This window comes from Spinacia oleracea, chromosome 3 (assembly GCF_020520425.1).
Source record: "Spinacia oleracea cultivar Varoflay chromosome 3, BTI_SOV_V1, whole genome shotgun sequence".
In the NCBI taxonomy this organism is placed as follows: Eukaryota; Viridiplantae; Streptophyta; class Magnoliopsida; order Caryophyllales; family Amaranthaceae; genus Spinacia; species Spinacia oleracea.
The window spans coordinates 152,140,362-152,167,647 of record NC_079489.1 but is presented as its reverse complement, the minus strand read 5'-3'; positions in this window follow the sequence as shown (position 1 = coordinate 152,167,647).

The following is a 27,286-nucleotide window of genomic DNA, read 5'->3' as shown; positions in this document are numbered from 1 at the left end:
GGCGCTGAAATTGCCCGGATCCTATTTTCAACGCCCAGAGCTGGGCGCCAAAATCTTTGACGCCCAGCACTGGGCGCTGAAAATACCTGGTACGTGTTTTTTCCTAATTCCTCGTGGATTAGAGTTCTACAATTCTATCTTTCCACGAACTCTTTTCTATAAATAGGGCCTTAAGTTCGACGTGAAAACAACACAACACACAATTCAAATTCTGAGTATTGACTCCAACCCTTAGCTAAGCCTCACGCTGCGAAATTGTTCACGCGTTCTGTCGCAATCGATCCATAAATTGAACAGAACGTATCCTGTCCCATAATTTGAGATTCGTTAAATAAAAAGGAGAAATAGCAAAGTCAAAGTGGTTAGTTTTCTGAGAACCGTGACGCACCTCTCAAGGGTGCGTCGTAATGTGTCCCTTTTCGATGATTTAATTGCTTTCCTCGCCCTTTTTATGAACTGTTAAACTAACTAAATCTGATTGTTCTATCACGCCTAACAAATATAATATTTTTGGGAAATTGGATTATCATGCTAGGTCCCTTAATGCTATCTAAATCAGATAATCGTGATCGGTCTAGTATTATATGTTGCATATTGCTAAAATCAACTCAGATTAGTTTAATAGTTAACGCATGTCCCTTCAATTATTTATGCTGAGCCAGTAAGGATATCCTGCCTCTGGAGTTATCGACGAGCAAAGTACTCCTCTCGGTAGTTACAGTCCCCGGAACCCTCAATCTCTACCTTGCGGGTGTATGTTGAGAGATCCCCACACCAGGGATCACAAGGGAACCTACGGCTGTCGTGGTCAAACATAATTGCACTCCCTTTATGTCACGATAACCGGGTTTTGTCAGTTTTTCTCATTGTTGTTAAAAACTGAATGGCGACTCCTATATTACAAGTCAATTGGGTGTAAACTCACAGGAAATCCAATTACACTTGATTGAATAAAAAAGAAGCGTCACACCCACGAGGGACGAGGTCATGCATTAGCCTCGCGCTTTTTCGACCCCCTCACAGTAACTCCTAATTAATAAACTGGAATTCCAAAAGTATTTGATAACTCCAAAAAATAATTACAAGGTCCTAACATAAATAGATATATTTATTAATAGATTAAGGGTCGCATTAGATAAGGAATTGCTTAAAATAATAAATAAGTAATACCGTGACGAACCAGCTGGTATTTGATTCGTTCGATACATTTAACCCTGTTAATTTATATAACACGACCCAAAGGGATTTGTTTGCTTATATAATTTTATGAAAACGGTAACGCAAACAATTAAATAGAGTGTCCGAAATTACCGATATTTGTCAACACTCGCTCTCTTGATTCTCTTATTTCAAATGTTAATTAAATCTTTATGATTACCAATTTAATAACTCCTAATTAATAAACTGGAATTCCAAAAGTATTTGGTAACTCCAAAAAATAATTAGGAGGTCCTAACATAAATAGATACATTTATTAATAGATTAAGGGTCGCATTAGATAAGGAAATGCTTAAAATAATAAATAAACAATGCCGTGACGAAGTAGCCGTTATTTGATTCTTTCGATACATTAAACCCTGTTAATTTATCTAACACGACCCAAAGGGGTTTGTTTTCTTATATAATTTTATGAAAACTGTAACGCAAACAATTAAATAGAATGTCCGAAATTACCGATATTTGTCAACACTCGCTCTCTTGATTCTCTTATTTCCAAAGTTAATTAAGTCTTTATGATTCTCAATTCAGTAATTCCTAATTAATAAACTGGAATTACAAAAGTATTTGGTAACTCCAAAAAATAATTAGGAGGTCCTAACATAAATAGATATATTTATTAATAAATTAAGGGTCGCATTAGATAAGGAAATGCTTAAAATAGTAAATAAACAATGTCATGACGAACTTGCCGGTATTTGATTCGTTCGATACATTAAATCCTGTTAATTTATCTAACACGACCCAAAGTTAATTAGGTCTTTACTATTCCCTAATCAGCAACTTCTAATTAATAAAGTGGAATTCCAAAAGTATTTGGTAACTCCAAAAAATAATTAGGAGGTCCTAACATAAATAGATATATTTCTTAATAGATTAAGGGTCGCATTAGATAAAGAAATTGTTAAAAATAATAAATAAACAATGTCGTGACGAACTTGCCGGTATTTGATTCGTTCGATACATTTAACCCTGTTAATTTATCTAACACGACCCAAAGTTAATTAGGTCTTTACTATTCCCTAATCAGTAACTCCTAATTAATAAAGTGGAATTCCAAAAGTATTTGGTAACTCCAAAAAATAATTAGGAGGTCCTAACATAAATAGATATATTTATTAATAGATTAAGGGTCGCATTAGATAAGGAAATGCTTAAAATAATAAATAAACCATGTCGTGACGAACTTGCCGGTATTTGATTCGTTCGATACATTAAATCCTGTGAATTTATCTAACACGACCCAAGAGGGTTAGTTTTCTTATATAATTTCATGTGAACGGTAACGCAAATAAGTAAATAGAGTGTCCGAAATTACCGATATTTGGCAACACTCGCTCTCTTGATTCTCTTATTTCCAAAGTTAATTAAGTCTTTATGATTCTCAATTCAGTAACTCCTAATTAATAAACTGGAATTACAAAAGTATTTGGTAACTCCAAAAAATAATTAGGAGGTCCTAACATAAATAGATATATTTATTAATAGATTAAGGGTCGCATTAGATAAGGAAATGCTTAAAATAATAAATAAATCATGTCGTGACGAACTTTTCGGTATTTGATTCGTTCGATACATTAAATCCTGTTAATTTATCTAACACGACCCAAAGTTAATTAGGTCTTTAATATTCCCTAATCAGTAACTTCTAATTAATAAAGTGGAATTCCAAAAGTATTTGGTAACTCCAAAAAATAATTAGGAGGTCCTAACATAAATAGATACATTTATTAATAGATTAAGGGTCGCATTAGATAAGGAAATGCTTAAAATAATAAATAAACAATGCCGTGACGAAGTAGCCGTTATTTGATTCTTTCGATACATTAAACCCTGTTAATTTATCTAACACGACCCAAAGGGGTTTGTTTTCTTATATAATTTTATGAAAACGGTAACGCAAACAATTAAATAGAGTGTCCGAAATTACCGATATTTGGCAACACTCGCTCTCTTGATTCTCTTACTTCCAAAGTTAATTAAATCTTTATGATTCCTAATTCAGTAACTCCTAATTAGTAAAGTGGAATTCCAAAAGTATTTGGTAACTCCAAAAAATAATTAGGAGGTCCTAACATTAATAGATTTATTTATTAATAGATTAAGGGTCGCATTGGATAAAGTATTGTTTAAAATAATAAATAACCAATGTCGTGACTAACCAGCCGGTATTTGATTCGTTCGATACATTAAACCCTGTTAATTTATCTAACACGACCCAAAGGGGTTTTTTTGCTTATATAATTTCATGAAAATGGTAACGCAAATAAGTAAATAGAGTGTCCGAAATTACCGATATTTGGCAACACTCGCTCTCTTGATTCTCTTACTTCCAAAGTTAATTAAATCTTTATGATTCCCAATTCAGTAACTCCTAATTAGTAAAGTGGAATTCCAAAAGTATTTGGTAACTCCAAAAAATAATTAGGAGGTCCTAACATAAATAGATATATTTATTAATAGATTAAGGGTCGCATTAGATAAGGAATTGCTTAAAATAATAAATAAGTAATACCGTGACGAACCAGCCGGTATTTGATTCGTTCGATACATTAAACCCTGTTAATTCATATAACACGACCCAAAGGGGTTTGTTTGCATTTGATAATTTCATGAAAACGGTAACACAAATAAGTAAATAGAATATCCGAAATTACCGATATTTGGCAACACTCACTCTCTTGATTCTCTTACTTCCAAAGTCAATTAATTCTTTATGATTCCCAATTCAGTAACTCCTAATTAATAAACTGGAATTCCAAAAGTATTTGGTAACTCCAAAAAATAATTAGGAGGTACTAACATAAATATAGAGGGTCGCATTAGATAAGGAAATGCTTAAAATAATAAATAAACAATATCGTGACGTACTTGCTGGTATTTGATTCGTTCGATACATTAAACCCTGTTAATTTATCTAACACGACCCAAAGGGGTTTGTTTGCTTATTTAATTTCATGAAAACGGTAACGCAAATAAGTAAATAGAGTGTCCGAAATTACCAACCCTCGCTCTCTTGATTCTCTTACTTCCAAAGTCAATTAAGTCTTTATGATTCCCAATTCAGTAACTCCTAATTAATAAAGTGGAATTCCAAAAGTATTTTGGTCAGTCCAAAAAATAATTAGGAGTTCCTAACATAATAAATAAGCAATGCCGTGACGAACTAGCCGTTATTTGATTCTTTCAATACATTAAACCCTATTAATTTATCTAACATGACCCAAAGTGGCAGAATATAGGATAAAAAATAACGTAATTGATTTAGTATAAATCAGATAAACGATATCCTGTAAATGGTTTAGTATCAATAACGTAATCTAAGGCAGCAATTTAGGAAAATTAGGAGACTAAATAGGAGACCAAATTACTTAGAGAATATATATTTTAATTTCCGTAATAAATAAAATCTGATTTTAAAAAAAAAAATTCGGTAACAATCAAATAAATTTCGTTAACAATCAAATAAAATCTGGGTAACAATATAAGATAAGAATTTTTTTTAATATAAGATAAGATTATTTTTAAAAAATTTTGGTAACAATATAAGATAAGATTTGTTTTTAATATAAGATAAGATTTTTTTTAAAAAAATCGGTAATTATATATATAATTAAATAATATATAAGATAAGATATTTTTTAAAAATTTCGGTAACAATCAAATAAAATCTGATTCTTTTAAAATAATTTCAGTAACAATTATTAACGAAATCTAAGGCATCAATTTAGGAAAATTAACATATTAATCAATTAAAGAATGTCTAAAAAATAAATATTATTCTATAACATTTGAATCTATTTTATCCCTAAAAAAAATATCTAATCTACTTTTATTTCGGTAATCAAATAAAAATAGATTTTTTTATTTCGGTAATTTTTATGATTCGATGTATGATTCTATTTCATGATTCGATGTAAGATAAAATAAAAATTGATTTTTTTTTTTATTTCGGTATTCAAATAAAAAAACAATTATTATTTCGTTAAAAGTTACAGAATATAGGATAAAAAATAACGTAATTGATTTGGTATAAATCAGATAAACGATATCTTGTAAATGTTTTAGTATCAATAACGTAATCTAAGGAATCAATTTAGGAAAATTAGGAGACTAAATAGGAGACTAAATCAATTAGAGAATATATATTTTAATTTCGGTAATAAATAAAATCTGATTTTTTAAAAAAAAATTCGGAACAATCAAATAAATTTTGTTAACAATCAAATAAAATCTCGGTAACAATATAAGATAAGAATTTTTTTAATATAAGATAAGATTATTTTTTTTAAAAATCGGTAACAATATAAGATAAGATTTGCTTTTAATATAAGACAAGATTTTTTTTTAAAAATCGGTAACAATATATATAATTAAATAATAAAAGATAAGATATTTTTTAAAAAATTTCGGTAACAATCAAATAAAATCTGATTTCTTTAAAATAATTTCGGTAACAATTATTAACAAAATATAAGGCATCAATTTAGGAAAATTAACATATTAATCAATTAAAGAATATCTAAAAAGTAAATATTATTCTATAACATTTGAATCTATTTTAACCCTAAAAATAAAATATCTAAATCTATTTTTATTTCGGTAATCAAATAAAAATAGATTTTTTTTTTATTTCGGTAATTTTTTGAAAAAAATTTCGGTAACAAATGAGATTTATTTGTTAACAACTCCGGTAACAATTATTAACTAATATAATTCAGATATACGATATCAAAATCTATTTTAATTTTGGTAATAAAATAAAATCTGATATTTATTATTTCGGTAATTTTTAAAAATTTCGGTAACAATTCAGATTTTATTTCTTTCATATTTTATTTGTTAACAATTTCGTTAACAATTATTAACTAATATAATTAAGATATACGGTAATAGTTAATTACCGAAATAAAAAAAAATCTGAATAAAATCTGATTTATCGTAACAAATAAAATCTAATTTTCTGTATCGTAACAAATAGAATTAAATTTTTTTTATAGTCACAAGTAAAATCTGATTTTTTTATAAAAAGAATATCTAAAAAATAAATAATATAATATCAGAATCTATTTAATCCTTAAACAAAAAACATCAAAATCTATTTTTATTTTGGTAATAAAATAAAATCTGATATTTTTTATAGGAAAATCAATAACGAAATCTAAGGCTCAATTTAGGAAAAATTAAGATATTAAATCAATTAAATAATATATAAAAAATAAATATTATTCTATAATATCAGAATCTATTCTATTTTCGGTAATAATTATATAATACCGTTTCAAATAAAATCTGTTTTATTTAAAAAACTTTCGGTAATTAATAATTATCTAATACCGTATCAAATAAAATCAGATTTTTTTAAAACAAAAATCGGTAAAAATAATTAAATTAAATTTGATTTTTTTTTAATATATGTCAAAATTAGCTAATATCGGATAAATAACAATAATATTTTAAACTAAACGGTTATTTACTTAAAATTAAAAAAGATTACTATTTAATTAATTATAGAATTAAAAAAGATTATTATTTAATTAACTATAAAATTAGATGGCCGGCGATGTGGAGTGGTGGCAGGCGGTGATGGTGGTCGGCGGTGATGTTAGTGGCCGGATGATGTTGGTGGTTGCCGGCGATGATGATGGTGGTCAGTTGATGGTGGTGGGCGAGATGATGGTGGTCGGTTGTCGGTTGTCGGGTGATGGTTGTCGGATGATGGTGGTCGGATGATGGTGGCCGGCGGTGATGGTGGCCGGCGGTGATGGTTGCCGGCGGTGAAATGGACGGATGATGATGTCATTAATATTGAATAATTAATATTAAATATACGTTGGGTACTTTTTTTACCTAGAGCCAAACAACCCATAAAAAGGATAAAATCAAGTGAACGATCTAGATTAGATTGAGATCAATCGACGGTCTAGATTTAATTAAAGGGGTAAGTCGTCGAAGGTCGACGACCTTTATAGAAGCGTCGTTTTTCTAATCTTGGTGGTGGGTCATAATTTTGTATTATAACAAGAAGTAAACAACTTACTCAGTAGATGTTTATGAAAATGTTAAAAGTTACACATCTATTTTACTTGAGTTTATTTTTATTTAAATTTAATTTCTTCAAAAGTTATATAATCTTGTGTAATCTTAGCCAAACTTAGTAATTAAAGGCTAACTCTTCGAAGTTTGATCTAAACAATTCATTTACAACGTACGGAGTTATATTTTTGGATAACGTTACTATTTTACAGGTTTAGACATACGATAATAAAAAATTCATTTGGAGATTGGTAAACATTTTCTGGTATCTTTAAGTTTTATTGTAAGCCTTTGTGTAATCAGAAAAATATGTAGTATATAATTTTTAAAAAATAAATTATATTTTTAACAACCAACTCCTTTTTGATAATGAGGTAAATTAATTATCAGATAGTCCCCATAAAGATAACGATTTACCAAAAAATCATAGTTAAAGTTGAAAAAAATATTCAATATTAAGTTTGATGTTTTATTTACTAAAATGATCCCATAATTTGGTTTGTCACATTTAAAAATTTCGTTTTTTTTTTCTCTAGTCAAGAATCAAGCACGAGTTCTCGCAGTTAGATCGAGTAGATGTTATAGCAGTGTAGTAGTGACCCCCTTAGCAAGAGGGATCATCACATATGTCATTTCAAACGAAACTTTTTAATATAATTTTACGGAGTTTGAAAATTCCGAATAAGATTTCTTTAAAGGTGAAATCATCCTTTTTAATCGTAGATAATAATACAATATTCGGTCCTAATTCAATAAGGGGTTATTGGCAAAAAAGCTTTTTTATTATATTTTTACTAGGAAGTACTCCGTATGTTTTTTCAATGAAAATTAAATTTTATAAGTATGTATTTTAATACGTGGGATCATTTTATGTATTATGAAATCTAAACATTCGCTGCTTATAAAACCTTATCTATATTCTCAAAATCTCAAATATATTATATATTTTCTAGCACAAATGGATGGGCTGATACCCCTTGCCAAACTGGTTACACCGAAATTTATATGATCATCTTTACACTGCTCCTAGACCTGCGTTCGATCCTTTATATGTGGATCTTTTTTTTCCTTTGGGCAATTGTTGTTTTATATTATTATTGTTTTAATGATTTCTTTTTAGTATTTACGGAATCATAATAAACAATACTTCCTTTCTTTATGTATTATGAATCTTTTTATGGGATTATTTGTGAGTTTATTCATAAATTTTATCCAATTTTCTTTATCTTTTCATCCAGCTATTAGGGAGTAACGATATGCTATTTCGACAATATATGATGTGGACTGTAATGACAGATGTGTGAAACAACCAAACTTTTGCATATTAGAAACTCTTAGATGTAGTTTAAGCTTCAGATATTATGAATAATATAATGATTTTTCAAAAAATATATTTGTTGTAAACAATGAAGTTTAGACTTTGAGTTTAATTATCATGTGTAGCTTCATCAGAAAACTTTTTGTTATGTCTTGAAAAAAAAAATGCATGTACTCATATGATTCGTTGATGGATAATGAAAGAAAAAGCATGTACTGATACTCATATCTTTAAACTTAAAAAATCATAGTTAAAGGTGAAGAAAAACATCAACAATTTGATTTTTTCATGACCAAAATGATCCCATAAAAATGGTTTGTCACAATTAAAAATTTGTTTTATTTGCTCTTGACAAGAATCGAACACTGGCACACACACTTAGAGTATATGTTATATTAGTAGAGTAGTGACCATTGTAGTAAGGGGTATCAGCACGTAAGTCATTGCAAACAAACATATTTTTGTCTAATTTTGCCGAGGTTGAGAATTCTGAATGTGATTTTTTTAAAAGGTCAAATGATCCTTTTAATCATAGATAAAGTTATAACACATTGTGTTTTCCAATTTTGGTGGTGGGTCGTCATTTTGCGTTATAACAAGAAACAAACAACTTATATGTTTATGAAAATGTTAGAAATTACGTATCTGTTTTACTTGAGTTTGGTTTTATTTAAATTTAATTTCTTCCAAAGTTAAATGATCTCGTGTAAACGTAGTCAAACTTAGTTAGTTATTTAAATCTAGCTCTTTGAAGTTATTGAAATCTAAACAATTTATTACAACGTAAGAGTTACTCCCCCCGTCCCTTAATACTTGACCTGTTTTGACTTTTTGCACTATTCACATAATTCGCTTTGACCCTATTTTATTTCCAGTATATGAAAATAAATTTTAGTGTATAATATATTGTTGGCTTCATCTAAATGTATATTTTCAAAATATTAATATTTTTATAAACTTTTATAATATATAGTTAAAGAAATTGGTGGTCAAAGTTGTGCATCGACAAGCGTGTCCGGTCAAAACAGGTCGGGTATTAAGGGATAGAGGGAGTATTATTTTTGGATATCATTACTATTTAACAGGTTTAGACATACGGGAATAAAGAAATTCATTTGGAGATCGGTAAATATTTTCTAGTATCGTTAAGCTTATTGTGTGTCCTTGTGTAATCATAAAATATATAGTACATAATAAAAAAATAAAAAAATTATATTTCCAACAACCAACTCTTTTTTTTTATAATGAGGACAATTAATTATCTGATAGTTTCGATAAAGGCAACAAGTAGCCAAAAAATCATAGATAATGTGAAAACATCCAATATTTGAACTTTTTATGACCTAAATGATCTCATAAAATGGTATGTCAAAATTTCTAATGGTATGTCAAAATCTTGGTGGTGGTCTTAGCTTTTTATTATAACAAGAAGCAAACTACTTAGATATTTATGAAAATGTTAGAAATTAAACATCTATTTTACTTGAGTTATTGGTTAAATTTAATTTCTTCAAAATTTAAATGATCATGTGTAATCATAAAAATATATAATACATAATTAAACAATAAAACCAAATTTATATTTTCAAAAACCAACATCTTTTTGATAATGAGGATAAATACACTACAAGAATTTGTATCTTTAACGACAACCTAATTACGACGGGTCAAAAATCCCGTCGCAAAAGCCTTTTGCGACGGGGCTAACAACCAAACAATGACGGGAATAACCGTCGCAAATGTCTTTTACGACGGGTTTACGACGGATTTACGACGGGATTTCTATTAACGACGCCCCCCTTTTATGACGGGTTCGCGACATGAAATCCCGTCGTTAATCAACGATTATGGGCCTTTCGTGACGGGATTTTCCGTCGTCAATAGTACAATTTCTTGTAGTGATAATTATCTAATAGTCCCCATAAAGACAACGAGTAGCCACAAAATCATAGTTAAAAGGTGGGAAAAAAAAATTAAAATTTGATATTTTTATGATTAAAATGATCATATAAAACAATTGTTAATACCTAAATAAAATTATTTGTGGGCTCTTGTTAGGAAATGAACACGGGTGCACAATTAAAGTATATGTTAAAACAACGTAGCAATGACCATTTTGATAAGGGGTATCAGCAGATCAATCTTTGGATATTAAATTGTTTTAATCTAATTTTGTTGAGTTTGGGATTTTTTTTTAATTATGATTCTTTTAAAGGTGAAATAATCTTTTATAAGGGTAGTCAAAGTTAATACAATGTGTTGCGTTAGCGTACTTTTCCAATCTTGGTGGTGGCAAAACTATTTTGTATTATCAAAGATATGAACAATTTAGGTTATTATAAAAATGTTAGGAGTTACATATCTATTTTAGTTAGTTTGATTTTATTTAAAATTTAATTTCTTTAAATATAAAATGATCTCGAATAATGGTAATCAAGGTTAATAAAAAAAAAATCAACATGTAACCTAACTTTTCAAAGTTACACCTAAACAATCTATCTACAACATACAAAGTCATTTTTCAAAATATTATACAAGTCCAAACATACGGTAAGAACAAATCTTTTATGGAGATCGTTAGCTATTTTCTGGTATCGTTATGTTTTATTATAAGCTCTTGTGTGACCATAAAAATATGTAATATTTAATATAAGGAAAAACCAATCTTATTTCACCAATAAACCCTTTTTTATATTGAGGACGATAAATTGTCTGATAGTCCCCATAAGAGCATCGAGTTGCCAAAATATCCATGTTAAGGTTGAAAAAAAATGTATATCCAATATTTTGATTTTTGTATGACTAAAATATGATCCCATAAAATGGTTTTTTACACTTTAAACAAATTATTTTTGGGCTCTTGTTAGGAATCGAACACATGTTAAAGCAGTGTAGCAGTGACATTGCGACAAGGGGGTATCAACACATCAATCTTTAGAAAGAAAATTCTTTTATTCTACTTTAGTCGAGTTTGAGATTTTTATGTCATGATTTCTTTAAAAGTGAAATGATCCTCTATAGTAGCAGGGAAATTAAATAAAGTTTTATTGCAGCTAAATTTTTCAATTTGGTGGTGGAAAATTTATTTGTATTATAAACGATGTGAACGATTTAGGTTATTATAAAAATGTTAGGAGTAATACATCTATTTCAGTTGAGTTTGATTTTATTTAAAGGTAAAATGACACCCCCGCTAAACTAGTTACTTGATCATCCTACCACTAAGGTTATTATTCGATCCTCCAAAAGTGTAATTTAAAAAGAAATTGTTATCATCATCTTTTTTTATTTTTTTTGGCATTTAATATTTTTTTATTATGTACTGAATTTCAATTGAGACTAAAGATTGTTAACTTATTAAATCTGATTTCACATGGGATTACATTTCTAGTTTACAATTTCGAATTTAATTTGGAATTCTCAACTGCAACCCGACCAAAGCTCCGTTGTTCAATGCTTTGTCGTTCAATCACCTTAGTCGTCGGAAATTACTATGCTTTAGTCGCCGCCCCAACAACAATAACAAACGAGATTAATTTAATCGCTCTTATATATTGATACATAAACAATTACACATATATAAAAGTATGCTTATAATACATACTTCGTATGAGACTAAAAAAGTTATATTTCTCAATTCAAAATTCACTTGTATACAAGACCCAAAAGTAAAACCTACAATACAACACAAAACAAAGATCAACATAACCAAAAAAACGCAAACTAAAAAATAAGTCAACTCTAGTCAAAAGTTGACCAGGATGACAAAAAACACTCCATCTGAAAGTACAATCGTGAAGCATCAACAGCTGAAAGAATCAACCCTTCCGGACCAACACTATGGCAGCAACACACATCAGCAGGCAACAATTCAACAAAAGTCAACCTGAGCAGACCCCTGTCGTTGCCTAAGCTCTACCGATTGAACCTCCAATGGTGTATAAATATTAAACAAAGTATCACATCCCCCAGAACCAACCAATCTGATTAGAAACAACTACAGCACAACCTGCAGAAACACAGAAGCAGCAGCAAGTGTTTGAAGCTAAGTCTACCAAGGACTTGTTAGCAATAATTTACCAGGTTTACATATTTTCAGTGCACAATTAAATGCTACTAGGTACATCTCTTCCGCAGCTGATGAACTGAATCTGCAAATTGCGTTGGAATCTAAAACCCACCCAAACAATTACAGTACTCCATAATTAACACCCAAAAACATACAAACACAACAATCGGGAATTAAACCAGCAACAACAAAAATTCAATTGAATGAAATCGGGAATTAAACCCTGGCTTTTCTGCTAAAACCTTCAAGAAACTTCTTCTGGGTAAAAAAACACAGGCCAGCCAATAGAAAAGGTTCACCAAGAACCATTTCCAGTTTGTTAAATTCAGTTGAGAGAAAACCAGAGAAGCATAACATCTTCAACCAAAAGCAAAATTGCCCAGAAATTGACCAACAATAATCAGGAAGCAAATTGTAATCAATTGAATTAATCAACAAGATCAAGAAATCAAACTGAATCTATCAATTCGAGCTTTCAAATTGCCGCATTTGTGGCCCGACATCGCTAATTGTAGAGAGAGAAAATTTGAAGGAAATAATGCCCTTGGTCCAAGTATGCATTCTATGTTAAGTCTAATAAATGCGGTTCAGTATTAATTGACAAGTTAATAATTCAGTGAGATCAAGTGAGCTGAATGCCTAGCTAGAGGACGCTTCAGTTCAAGTGGAATTAATGATATTAATCCACAGCTTACTCTTGACTGAACCCGTAGGGTCACACAAATAGTACGTAAACGGATCAAGTATCTAATGGCATTAGATACTCTATCTATGAATATTCGGAACCGACGGATCTTGGTTTCAGTGGGAGCTAAGATCGTCACAGGCAAGAAATGAATACTCCGGAAACGATGATATTGCCGGAAACGGAAATATGGATCGTATCGGAAATATAAATATTATCCAAGTCGTAGATGTTGCCGGAAACGGAAACATGGTACGTATCGGAAAATATTATCGGAAATGGAAATATTGCCAGAATCGGAAATATTGCCGGAAACGGAAATATTGTCAGAATCGGAAATATTACCGGAATCGGAAAATAATTCCGGAAACGGAAATATTAAATATTTGTTCGAAACGGAAATTAATTCCGGAATCGGAAATATTAAATATTGTTCGTATCGGAAATGAATTCCGGAATCGGAAAATTTAATCGGAAGCGCATCGTACGAATAAGCATCGGACGAGGCCTGCCGGACGAGGCCCAGCACGAAGCCAGGCCATCGCCCAGCAAGCCAAGCGCGCCGCACAAACAGCAAGGCCAGGCCCAGCAGGCTGCGCGCAATGCGCAGCGCGCACAGCGCGCACAGCACGCACAGCGCGCAGCGCGCACAACGCACACAGCACGCGCAGCGCGCAGCGCGCGCGGGCGCTGAGTGGGCTGCTGCTCGCGCGCACGCATGGGGCCCATCGTGGCTGCCGTGCGTGTGTGTGCAAGTGTTTGTGTTCGTGCACGTTTCCTAAAACATGCAGAGTTCGGTTAATGATTAAATTCCTAATTCTATTTGATAAATTAATTAAATTAGAGTTCTTGTAGGATTCTAGGTTTAATTAATTTGTATCTGAATAGGATTTCGATTCCCTTTCCATACCGCTATAAATATGAGGCTAGGGCTCACAATTTATAACACAAGTTTCAAAGTATTCAAAGTGAGTTTTTTGAGAGAAAAAATTCAGTCACACATTTGCCTATAAAGTGCCGAAAATAATAGTACCTTAAGGGCGATTCTAGTTGGTCAATCTTAAGGCGGATCCGGACGTGCTGTGGACTATCTACGGAGGGACGACACTTGGAGTCCTAAAGACTTGTTCTTGTTCGGTTCGGGCGCAGCTAGGGAAGGCACGCAACAAAGAGTATGCATCTAATCTATGCTAAATGATTATGTGTAAATAATATGTTTTCCTGGGTTTATGGTTTTTCCGCATGATTTATGAATTGTCATATGTATCATAACCTAACAGTGGTATCACGAGCCCCTTATTATTTTCATAATCTAAATTGCATGAACATGGTTAAATATTACAAATTTGCAAGAATTAAAAGGGGTGATTAATTTTCGTAATTGTTAATTAATTGCAAATTGCGTTTATTTAATTATACGTACGCAGTTTTTCGGCAGTTTCTTCGTTACTCATCCGAATTGAGTGATTTTTGTGTCAATTCCGCATGTAAAAGGCATTCTAAAAATTTTGACAAAAATAGTATTTTTCTGCCGAACCCAGAATTCTCAAATTCGAAGCCTAACTATGACTTTTCGAAGGTTTTAGTTTTTCGAATGCAAAATTTCGTAAATTTAAGATGTTAAATTAAATATTTGCGATTCTTGTTGATAAATCTTGAATTTTTGATTGACCTACTGCATATGTTTAACAAGTTTGAATGCCTAGTCTTGTTAATTATGCAATCTAATTATTAATTATGATTAATTTGTTGAAAATTAGAATAATTTAGAATTAATTTGATTTTCATAATTAATTGTAATTTAATTAGAAACCTATGATTAAAAACCACCATAAAAATTGTAAATTTACGATAAATTTTAAATTTTTATGACCTAGACTTGAATCCATATCAATCGGAAATCAATTGGATAATAAATTTTCGATTTTTTCGCCCTAAAATTATGAAATTAATATTATTTATTAATTTGTCATTAATTTTAAATATAAATTTTAAATTTTATGCGATTCGTTCATAAAACTTGCACGCACGAAGCAATGGACGCTTCGTGTTACCCTTAAGGGGTGTTGTATAATGCGGGCATGCGACGACGAGCAAGGGAGCTCGTCGCCCGTGCGGCACGAATGCAATGAGCAAGGGCGTAGTGCACGAGCACAAGGCAGCAGCCCTGCCTTGTGTCGTGTGCCACGAGCAATGAACGAATGGGCATGGGCGAAGAGCGAGCCAAGGCAGTCGCGTGTGGGCAGCAAGCGAGCTGCGCCACAACGCGCGCTGCCTCGCACAAGAGCGCGCAGCCTCGCGCGCAGCGAGCGCAAGCTCGCGTGCCACGAGCGCTGCGCCCAGCATTACTCGCGCGCACAGCGAGCGATGTCGCCCGCCCAGCGAGCGATGTCGCGCCCCAGCGAGCGATGGCTCGCGCATACAGCGAGCCATGTCGCGCGCCCAGCGAGCGATGTCGCGCGCCCAGCGAGCGATGGCTCGCGCGCCCAGCGAGCGATGTCGCGCGCCCAGCGAGCGATGTCGCGCGCGCGCACTGCGAGCGATAGCTCGCGTGCGATGAGCGCTGGCGCGCGCAGCGAGCACCAATGCGTGCGGAGGCTTGCGATAGGGAAGCAGCAGCTATGCGACGAGCGCATGGGCTGCGCGCACATGGCCAGCAATGGCTGTGTGCGTACGGCCCATGGGCGTGCAACGCGTAGGGTGTTTGCGTTACGATTAGATCGTTTTGAATGTTTAATTTGAAAATTTCAGTTCACGTAATTTTAATTAATTTTAAAATTAATAATTTGAATTATTTTCTTGGATTTTAATTTTGAATATTATAATTATAATAAATGTTATTTATTCTAATTATTTTACTAAAATTAAAATCATGAATTAATTTAAATACGACTGAAATTAAATTAAATTTTTGGATTCAATTATAAATTGATATGAGCTTTAAATTTTAATTAAATTTGTATGTTTCCGGTTGGACTAGAAATACATTTTTATGTTTAAAATTGGTAAAGCATATGAATTTATTGGTTTAAGTGGGAGCGCTTTTTAGTCATAAACTCTTGATTAGGTCTACAAATCCTTAAGGTTAAAACAACTTGATTAGAATTAATAAGGACTGAATAATTGGTAGATTATTGGTGCCCTTGATTAATTGCTGCAAATGTTTACGTGATGCATAATGTGTTTTACTAACCAGCTATGTGGGCCATTCATGATAATGAATGGGTGAATGGTATATATTGTATATGTACTGTTTTGCAGGTTATGAAGTGACTAGTATGGCCCAAATAGGATAGAAAATATGGTCTGCGTACCATTAATTTGAATGTAATTGGTCTAAAGTACCAAAGTTATTTTTCAATTCAAATATGGTCTGCGAACCATCAAATAGTTGTAATTAGTTATAGCTTATCCTATTTGAAGAAAATGGTGCCTCCCACGGAGATTTTCAAGACGGACTTTGAAGTCAAAGCTTCAAGATGAAGTCGGGCCATACTAGATCACAAATATCTTATGCATGTTTTAAGTTATTTATTGTTTTAAATATGTCTTAAAATGCATGAGATCAAAAGCTTGATTATGTTGCATGATTAAGGATTTTAGTTCACTTAAAATCTAACCAACATAGTAAGAGCCTTAAGTTCCAAACTTAAAATTGAGTTAAAAGGTGCCATGCCAAAATATACACTTGCTTGGATATCCTTTACATCAATCTAGTAATAGTTTTCGCTCAGCGAGGTGTTACTTATTGGTCCTAAAGGGGCAAGGTACACAAATAATTGTGAGTACGTGTTAGTTTTGGTGAAACTCAACGATATAAGTAAGGAGTCCTTTTATGTCGTGGCAAATTCGATAGGTTTACCTAATAAGTTCTTAGACGTACCTATCAACCAAGAATAGTTTCTAGACTATTAGCAAAAGGCTTTTGCTTACCTAAGATGTTCTAGGATTAAGTCGACAAACTGTGCTTAGTTCTTCAATGATTTTAGGATCTTGGAATCATTTTATTCACACCTGCCGGAACACATAACTTGAATAAAATGCTTAATAAACATTGAATTATGCATGTATGCTAGAATTTAAGTTTATTAAGAGAAACTGTGAATGGTTATTTATTTGTTTATTCTTTTCAATTGTAGTTTTTAATATGGCAAACAACAATTCATTCAACATTCGATCAATTCTCGAAAAGGAGAAGTTGAACGGGAAAAACTTCCTTGACTGGCAAAGGAACTTGCAAATAGTTCTTATGCAGGAAGAAAAGGAGTATGTCCTAGATGAGGCGATGCCCGAAGCTGCAGGCGACGGGGTCACTCAGGCAGCCCTCAATCGTTGGATTGATGCCAACAAGGATGTGAAATGTCTAATGCTCGCCACCATGAGTGCGGATCTGCAGAAAACGTTCATCAACTCAGATGCTTTCACAATCATCAGTGAGTTGAAGAACATGTTCCAAGATCTGGCTCGAGTCGAAAGATTCGAGACTCATAGGCAAATTCTTGAGACCAAGCTTAAGAAAGGCGAGCCCGTAAGTCCACATGTTCTCAAAATGATTGGACTCATTGAGAATATGAGTCGGCTGGATCAGCAATTTTCTCAGGAAATGGCTATAGACACCATCCTCCATTCTCTTCATAGCGGGTATGATCAGTTCAAACTGAACTACAGTATGAATAGTCTGGACAAAACGCTCACTGAGCTTCACGGTATGCTGAAGACCGCTGAAAAGACGCTCAAAAGTGATAAGCAGGATGTGCTTATGGTGCGTGGGGGCAAGTTCAAGAAATCTGGAAAGAAGAGGAATGCTAAGAAAGGTGGCAACAAGGCCAGCCCAACTAAGCAAACTGGCGCCAAATCTGCAAAGAGGAAGGTCAGTCAACCCACTTCTGAATCCGAATGCTTCTACTGCAAGAAGAAGGGGCATTGGAAGAGAGATTGCTTGAAGCTAAAGGAAGATCAGAAGAACGGAACAGTCGTTCCATCTTCAGGTATTTTCGTTATAGACTGTATACTTGCTAATTCAACTTCTTGGGTATTAGATACAGGTTGTGGCTCACACTTATGTTCCAATCCACAGGGACTAAGAAGAAGTAGAAAGTTAAGCAAGGGTGAAGTCGACCTACGAGTGGGAAATGGAGCACGGATTGCTGCATTAGCTGTAGGAACTTACTATTTGTCGTTGCCCTCCGGGCTAGTTTTGGAACTGGAAGAATGTTTCCATGTTCCAAGTCTTACTAAAAACATCATTTCAGTTTCTTGCTTAGATGCTAAGGGATTTTCCTTTATAATAAAAGACAATAGTTGTTCGTTTTATTTTAAAGAGATGTTTTATGGATCTGCTAGATTAGTCAATGGACTTTATTTATTAGATCACGACAAACAAGTATATAACATAAATACCAAAAAGGCCAAAAAGGATGATTCAGATCTCACCTATCTGTGGCATTGTCGATTAGGCCATATAAACTTGAAACGCTTAGAAAGACTTCAAAGGGAAGGAATTCTAGAACCATTTAACTTAGAGGATTATGGTAAATGCGAATCATGTTTACTTGGCAAAATGACAAAGCAACCTTTCTCTAAAGTTGGAGAAAGAGCAAATGAACTATTGGGTTTAATCCATACAGATGTATGTGGACCAATGAGTACAAATGCTAGAGGTGGTTTCAGCTACTTTATCACTTTCACTGATGACTTCAGTAGGTATGGTTATGTCTACTTAATGAAGCATAAGTCTGAATCCTTTGACAAATTCAAGGAATTTCAGAGTGAAGTAGAGAATCAATTAGGCAAGAAGATCAAGGCACTGGGGTCTGATAGAGGCGGTGAATATCTGAGCTATGAATTTGATGACCATCTGAAAGAATGTGGAATTCTATCAGAATTGACTCCTCCTGGAACACCACAATGGAACGGTGTGTCAGAACGGAGGAACAGAACCTTGCTAGACATGGTCAGGTCAATGATGGGTCAGGCCGAACTTCCATTAGAATTTTGGGGACATGCACTAAATACAGCTGCACTCACTATAAATAGAGCTCCGTCTAAAGCTGTCGAAAAGACTCCATACGAATTATGGTTTGGAAAGCCTCCAAATGTGTCTTTTCTTAAGATTTGGGGATGTGAAGTATACGTCAAACGATTAATTTCAGACAAACTTCATCCAAAATCTGACAAATGTATCCTTGTGGGCTATCCAAAGGAAACAAAGGAGTATTACTTCTACAATACATCTGAGAACAAAGTGTTTGTTGCTCGAGATGGTGTCTTTTTGGAGAAGGATCACATTTCCAAAATGACAAGTGGGAGAAAAGTAGACCTCGAAGAAATTCGAGTCGAACAACAAACTCTAGAGAATGCTCAAGATGACATTCAAGATGAAACTCAGAGATCTTTAGAAGAATCTGGTGAGAATCATGGTCAATCTAGAAATGTTACCCCGCGTAGATCGCAAAGATATAGATCTCAACCGGAAAGGTACTTGGGTATTTTGATGAACGAGAGCTATGACGTTCTATTACTTGAAAGTGATGAACCTGCGACTTACAAGCAAGCTATGACGAGCCCTAGCTCCAAGCAATGGCAAGAAGCCATGCAATCTGAATTAGACTCCATGTCTGAAAACCAAGTATGGGATTTGGTCGATTTGCCAGATGGCTACCAAGCCATTGGAAGCAAATGGGTTTTCAAACTGAAAAAGGACAAGGATGGGAAACTTGAAGTTTTCAAAGCTAGATTGGTTGCAAAAGGTTACAGGCAAGTCCACGGTGTGGATTACGATGAAACCTTTTCACCAGTTGCAATGCTAAAGTCTATTCGAATAATGTTAGCAATCGCTGCATATTACGATTACGAAATATGGCAGATGGATGTCAAAACTGCTTTCTTAAACGGCGTTTTAACAGAAACTGTGTTTATGACACAACCTGAAGGTTTTGAGGATCCAAAGAATGCTAAAAAGGTATGCAAGCTAAAGAAATCAATCTACGGATTGAAGCAAGCATCCAGGAGCTGGAATATACGTTTTGATGAAGCAGTTAGTGACTTTGGTTTCATCAAGAACGCGGACGAATCTTGTGTATACAAGAAGGTCAGTGGGAGCAAAATTGCTTTCCTAGTATTATATGTCGACGACATATTGCTTATCGGAAATGACATTCCTATGTTGAACTCTGTCAAGATTTGGCTTGGGAAATGTTTTTCGATGAAGGATCTAGGAGAAGCACAGTACATATTGGGCATCAAGATTTACAGAGATAGATCTAAAAAGATGATTGGACTTAGTCAAAGCACTTATATCAATAAGGTGCTTGATAGGTTCAAGATGGCGGACTCCAAGCGAGGCTACCTACCCATGTCTCATGGAATGACTCTAAGCAAGACTCAGTGCCCAAAAACACTTGATGAGCGTAGACGAATGAATGGGATTCCATATGCATCATTGATTGGTTCAATAATGTATGCTATGATATGTACACGCCCGGATGTTGCGTACGCACTCAGTGCTACGAGCAGATACCAGTCAGACCCAGGAGAGGCGCATTGGACTGCTGCCAAGAATATTCTGAAGTACCTGAAAAGGCACAAAGATGACTTCCTGGTCTATGGTGGAGATGATGAATTAATTGTTAAAGGCTATACGGACGCAAGTTTCCAAACCGACAAAGATGATTTCAGATCACAGTCTGGGTTTGTCTTCTCCCTCAACGGAGGAGCAGTAAGCTGGAAAAGTGCTAAGCAAAGCACCATTGCGGATTCTACAACTGAAGCGGAGTACATTGCTGCACATGAAGCAGCAAAGGAAGCTATATGGCTAAGGAAGTTCATAGGAGAACTTGGTGTAGTCCCCTCCATTAAAGGACCAATAGCCCTGTATTGTGATAATAACGGAGCTATTGCACAGGCAAAAGAGCCTAGACACCACCAGAGAGTCAAGCATGTACTTCGTAGATTTCACCTTCTACGAGAGTTCGTTGAAAGAAAAGAAGTCGAGATAAGCAAAATTGGAACTGATGACAACATATCAGATCCATTAACTAAACCTCTGCCGCAAGCGAAGCACAACTCGCACACTGCAGCTATGGGAATCAAGCATATTGGAGAATGGCTTTGATGTCTCTGTTTAATGTTTTAAAGTTTTAGAGTTTAAATCTTTGTAAAACATTATTGGTTAATCATTCACAATAAATGAAAGGAATTCATTTTTCCATTTAATTTGTGGTTTATTAAATGATGAGTCCCTTCAATTTGACGATACATTCAAGATAGACTGTCAGGACCAGTCCTGTGACTAAGAAATGTCTATCAAGTGAACTTGAATGTCAAAGGTTGAAAATGGTCCCTAATCGGAGTTTTCTATAAAATTGGACGCATAGAAAACGTTAGACGATTAGAATGCAAGATGACTAGTAGTTCTGTTTCTTGAACTATGTGGACATGGCAATGTCATAATCATTTGCATAGATACTTACTTTGGGAAGACTAGTATCGGACAAGACCTATGAAACTTTACTGTAAGAGATGAAAGTCTGTCATAAGTAAATTTCATTAAATTATTAGACACTAAATCCTCAATACCTGAGTGATTTGAGATTACTTGTTTGAGAACTGGTTGCTTTGACGTTGACCAACCGTCGCACCGTAAAAGGAGGCTATAAAGGCAACGCTCAGGTAATCACCTATCAAACGAAGTCTAATCTCAAGATCGCAAGATTGGGATTGTCCTCCCATAAATCGGGATGAGATGCTTAAAAGTTGTACAAGGCCACTCGGAGAGCTAGAAACTGTGAAATGCATGGCCGTGCTCGGATGAATCATAGGCTATGATTATCTGTTTATTTGATCAGTTGAACTCTGAAACCGAGGAACACCTCTGGACATAATAAGGATGACAACTCTTACCTTATGTTCAAGAGCAAGCATCGAGCGACAAAGGAATTAGGAAATGCACACTTGTCCCTAAGGACAAGTGGGAGACTGAAGGAAATAATGCCCTTGGTCCAAGTATGCATTCTATGTTAAGTCTAATAAATGCGGTTCAGTATTAATTGACAAGTTAATAATTCAGTGAGATCAAGTGAGCTGAATGCCTAGCTAGAGGCCGCTTCAGTTCAAGTGGAATTAATGATATTAATCCACAGCTTACTCTTGACTGAACCCGTAGGGTCACACAAATAGTACGTAAACGGATCAAGTATCTAATGGCATTAGATACTCTATCTATGAATATTCGGAACCGACGGATCTTGGTTTCAGTGGGAGCTAAGATCGTCACAGGCAAGAAATGAATACTCCGGAAACGATGATATTGCCGGAAACGGAAATATGGATCGTATCGGAAATATAAATATTATCCAAGTCGTAGATGTTGCCGGAAACGGAAACATGGTACGTATCGGAAAATATTATCGGAAATGGAAATATTGCCAGAATCGGAAATATTGCCGGAAACGGAAATATTGTCAGAATCGGAAATATTACCGGAATCGGAAAATAATTCCGGAAACGGAAATATTAAATATTTGTTCGAAACGGAAATTAATTCCGGAATCGGAAATATTAAATATTGTTCGTATCGGAAATGAATTCCGGAATCGGAAAATTTAATCGGAAGCGCATCGTACGAATAAGCATCGGACGAGGCCTGCCGGACGAGGCCCAGCACGAAGCCAGGCCATCGCCCAGCAAGCCAAGCGCGCCGCACAAACAGCAAGGCCAGGCCCAGCAGGCTGCGCACAGCGCGCAGCGCGCACAGCGCACACAGCACGCGCAGCGCGCAGCGCGCGCGGGCGCTGAGTGGGCTGCTGCTCGCGCGCACGCATGGGGCCCATCGTGGCTGCCGTGCGTGTGTGTGCAAGTGTTTGTGTTCGTGCACGTTTCCTAAAACATGCAGAGTTCGGTTAATGATTAAATTCCTAATTCTATTTGATAAATTAATTAAATTAGAGTTCTTGTAGGATTCTAGGTTTAATTAATTTGTATCTGAATAGGATTTCGATTCCCTTTCCATACCGCTATAAATATGAGGCTAGGGCTCACAATTTATAACACAAGTTTCAAAGTATTCAAAGTGAGTTTTTTGAGAGAAAAAATTCAGTCACATATTTGCCTATAAAGTGCCGAAAATAATAGTACCTTAAGGGCGATTCTAGTTGGTCAATCTTAAGGCGGATCCGGACGTGCTGTGGACTATCTACGGAGGGACGACACTTGGAGTCCTAAAGACTTGTTCTTGTTCGGTTCGGGCGCAGCTAGGGAAGGCACGCAACAAAGAGTATGCATCTAATCTATGCTAAATGATTATGTGTAAATAATATGTTTTCCTGGGTTTATGGTTTTTCCGCATGATTTATGAATTGTCATATGTATCATAACCTAACAAAATTGTGGTTGGAGATTTAAGGATTGCTTGAGAATATGAAGAACATGACAAGTCGCTCAAACTAAACCCTAAGTAATTCTCAAACTGCATCATTGTCCAAATTCAAGCAAATCAAAAAATCAAACCACCAAAACAATTAAACTCTACAATCAGAACATAATTTGAATCGAATTCCCAAGTCTGAATGCAATTTGAACAAGAAATGACCATTACAAATCGATTATAGCAAGTAAAAAAAAGGGGGCTGAACATACCAGTTAGCGGATAATGCGATTATAGTGAGAGAAAGAGACGCAAATGATAACAGCGGAGGAGTGAGAGACTTTGAGGACATGGTGAATGATGAAAGCGCCGCTTCTGTCGACGAAATATTCAATCAGTATACAACTACCGCTGGTTGATTTTTTGTTCAGTCAAAGATCCGGCCAATCAAATTACGCGATTTCAATTTTGTACAAAACCCTAACACTCACTGATAAATCTAGACGAATTCGGATTTTGAGAGGGAGAGGTGAGCCAACGAACAAAGACCTAACAGAGGAGTTTTGAAGAGAGAGATCGTGGAAGAAGGATTGAAGAGGGGATAGAGGCAGAGTGAAAGAGAAGAGTCCATTAAACACACGAACTCATCCCAATTCGAAAATCCTTCCACGAATTTTATTCATGTAAAGGAGGATTTTTATGAACAAAAATAACTTGTAATGGCAGAAATTTAAATATGTAATTGAAGGTTTCTCTAGTTATCAATGGCAGAAAGGGAACTTGTAGAACCTGAAAGCTTGAAGGAGATGATGCCATTTACCATTTCCCATGGCGCAATTTTTCCCGCTCAACCAAAATTATCCCGCTCCTAATGAGCTTATAGCGCAATTTGGTAAAAAAAAATACCGCCCAAAATCACTGATTTAGTTTTTATATCCCTCTTCTTTGTTAGTGGAATTTGTGAGGTGGTAAATTATAATTGGTGGTGTGCAAGATACCTTTGCACACCAAGTGTATCCCTAGCCTTTTCCTTAATATACCTAGTATTTTAAAACAAAAACGATAGAGGGTACATGATTATTCATGCTTTATGAGGGTCAGAGACATGCAAATGATATTGTGTGGATATTGTGCATAATTGTCACAATATAACCAATAGTAATAGTTAAGAAGTTTCACATCATTATGTGTACCGAGAAGGTAACGGGCAGGGCCGTCCCTAACATTTTGGTGGCCCGGGGCGAAATAATAAATTAGGGCCCTATACATTTAAAAATATGTAGCAAATAAAAAATATGCTCGTAAATAGGATGACTTAATTTTTATTTGAAAGTTTGATCTATAAATTATCGATTTTTCACCTTTTAATACTACTTTCACTACAAAATTATGCATCAATTAGAGATGGATTTTGAGACGGATACAACAAACGTCTCAAAATAGAGACGGATTACTAAATTTCGTCTCTAAATTAAAATTGAGATGAAATTGTGTAGGGAGTTTCAAAAATTCCGTTTCAAATTTGTAATGGATTTGCAAGAATTCCTTCTCAAATTGTTTTGAGACGCTCTCTATAGAGACGCCTTATTTTCGTCTCAAATCCGTCTCTAAGCATCATTTGAGACGGATTTGGACTATATAGAGACGAAATTCCTCGTCTCTATAAAATGATTATTTTGTAGTGTTTGTTAATTAAACTTTCTTCTGTACCATTAAAAAAATGAATTCTAATATTTCAAACTAATTAACATTAGATAATTTCATAACAACTTAACGGTGACATATATACGACACGCAAAGTTAGGTGAAAAAATGAGTATTAGCAGAAGTTGATGTAGTAGTAGATACTAGATAGTCAAAGATTTTAATAAGACGTGACATGTGATTAAATTAACAAATTAAAAGAATAATATCATACTTCTGTTATAATGAAAAAAATAAATTGAAATCTACCGGGAGAGGGTTCAAAATCGCGACCCTTAAATACTCAGCAGAAGAGAATCACGTTGATAAACCAGTTTTTTTTTTTGAAATAAAATTAATTCATTAATAAAAAGTCATACGACATCTACAAAAGAAATCTGAATCTATCAAATACATAACAAATCGAATCAAATAAAACTCGTTGATAAACCAGTTGAGCTACCTTGTTTTTGGCTCTTCTTTTACACGAAAATATATCTATACATTACTATAGGAGTTTGTTACAGGATTTTGGGCCTTTTTCTTTGGGCCCAGGGCGACCGCTCCTAATGCCCTACCCTAGGGCCGGGGCTGGTAACGGGGTATCATATTGGTTAGTAAATGACTAAATGTAGGCGTGTTACAAACAACAAAGATGGAAATTATATAAGTTCCACCATTAGAGTGTGGAAAGTTAATTCATGAACACTTAATAGGAGTGGCGTGGTCACCTTTAATCCCTAATGTTTAGTTTGTAATTTAATTACTTGTTGACAGGGTTTGCCCCTCATAATTTTTTTTCTTTCAATTAATCTTTTTGTTTTTTTTTTTTATACAAATTATTTTACAGCTTCAACACCTATTTCAGACTTTCACTTTACCTTCCTCATTCAACATCAATTCACCGTTTAATTCATATAATTATTCAACCAATCTCTTCCACTCAATCCCCCTCTTTAACACTAAATTAATTTACCATATAATTTTATACGAAATATTTTTTTTAAGAAATCATATATTCTCACTAAAATCAAAAACCTTCAATAAAATTAGCACTTTAAAATAGTGCTTAACAACCACATATTATATAATTGCCTTGTCTTGAACGGGCTAAAAAACTAATTATGATTAAATTAAATATTAATTTGACCAACTGTTGCGTGATTATGTCATGCGACAATTCCTGCTAAATATTCTCTATGACTCTAGAAGTTTTTAGTATTTTCTTTTGACATACCAAAAGTTTTCGGTATTTTCCGTTGATATTATCAATACGCATTTTGTATAGTTAACATCTCTAACTAAATATTAGTAACAATACAAAAGTTCTATATATTCTTAAAGGACTCATTAAGACAAATCAAAGAATTAAAGACCGGTCACACATGATAATGTATATTTTTCTTACCGATGACTCCATATATATTTGAAAATATTTAGAATATTCTTTTTATAAAGTACTCCCTCCGTCTCTTTTTCTTCTTTATGTTTTCTTTTTTGGGTATTTCAAAATGTTCTTTACATTTTCTTTTATATAATCACATAAATGACTTAGTATTCTATCAAAATTTGTGTCCAATTATTATTTTAACCAATTAAATTCATTGGATCATTTAATCTCTCACACTTTTCCATTGGGACATTAAATATTTCTCATTTCCCAATATTAGAATTTTGATAAAAGTGAAAACATTATAAATAAATGTATTTTATCTTGTTTAAATAACAAAAATTGAGGAATCTTGATGCAAATTAATTAATCGTTAAAACGCGTGAAAAATGTCAAACGTAAAAAACAAAAAGAGACGGAGGGAATAACTGTGAATATTGACAAGATTCTAAATAAAAAGAACAAAAATGATGAAGGGATGAGTATCACTATCGAAAGGTATTAAATGCTTGAGTTAATAGAGA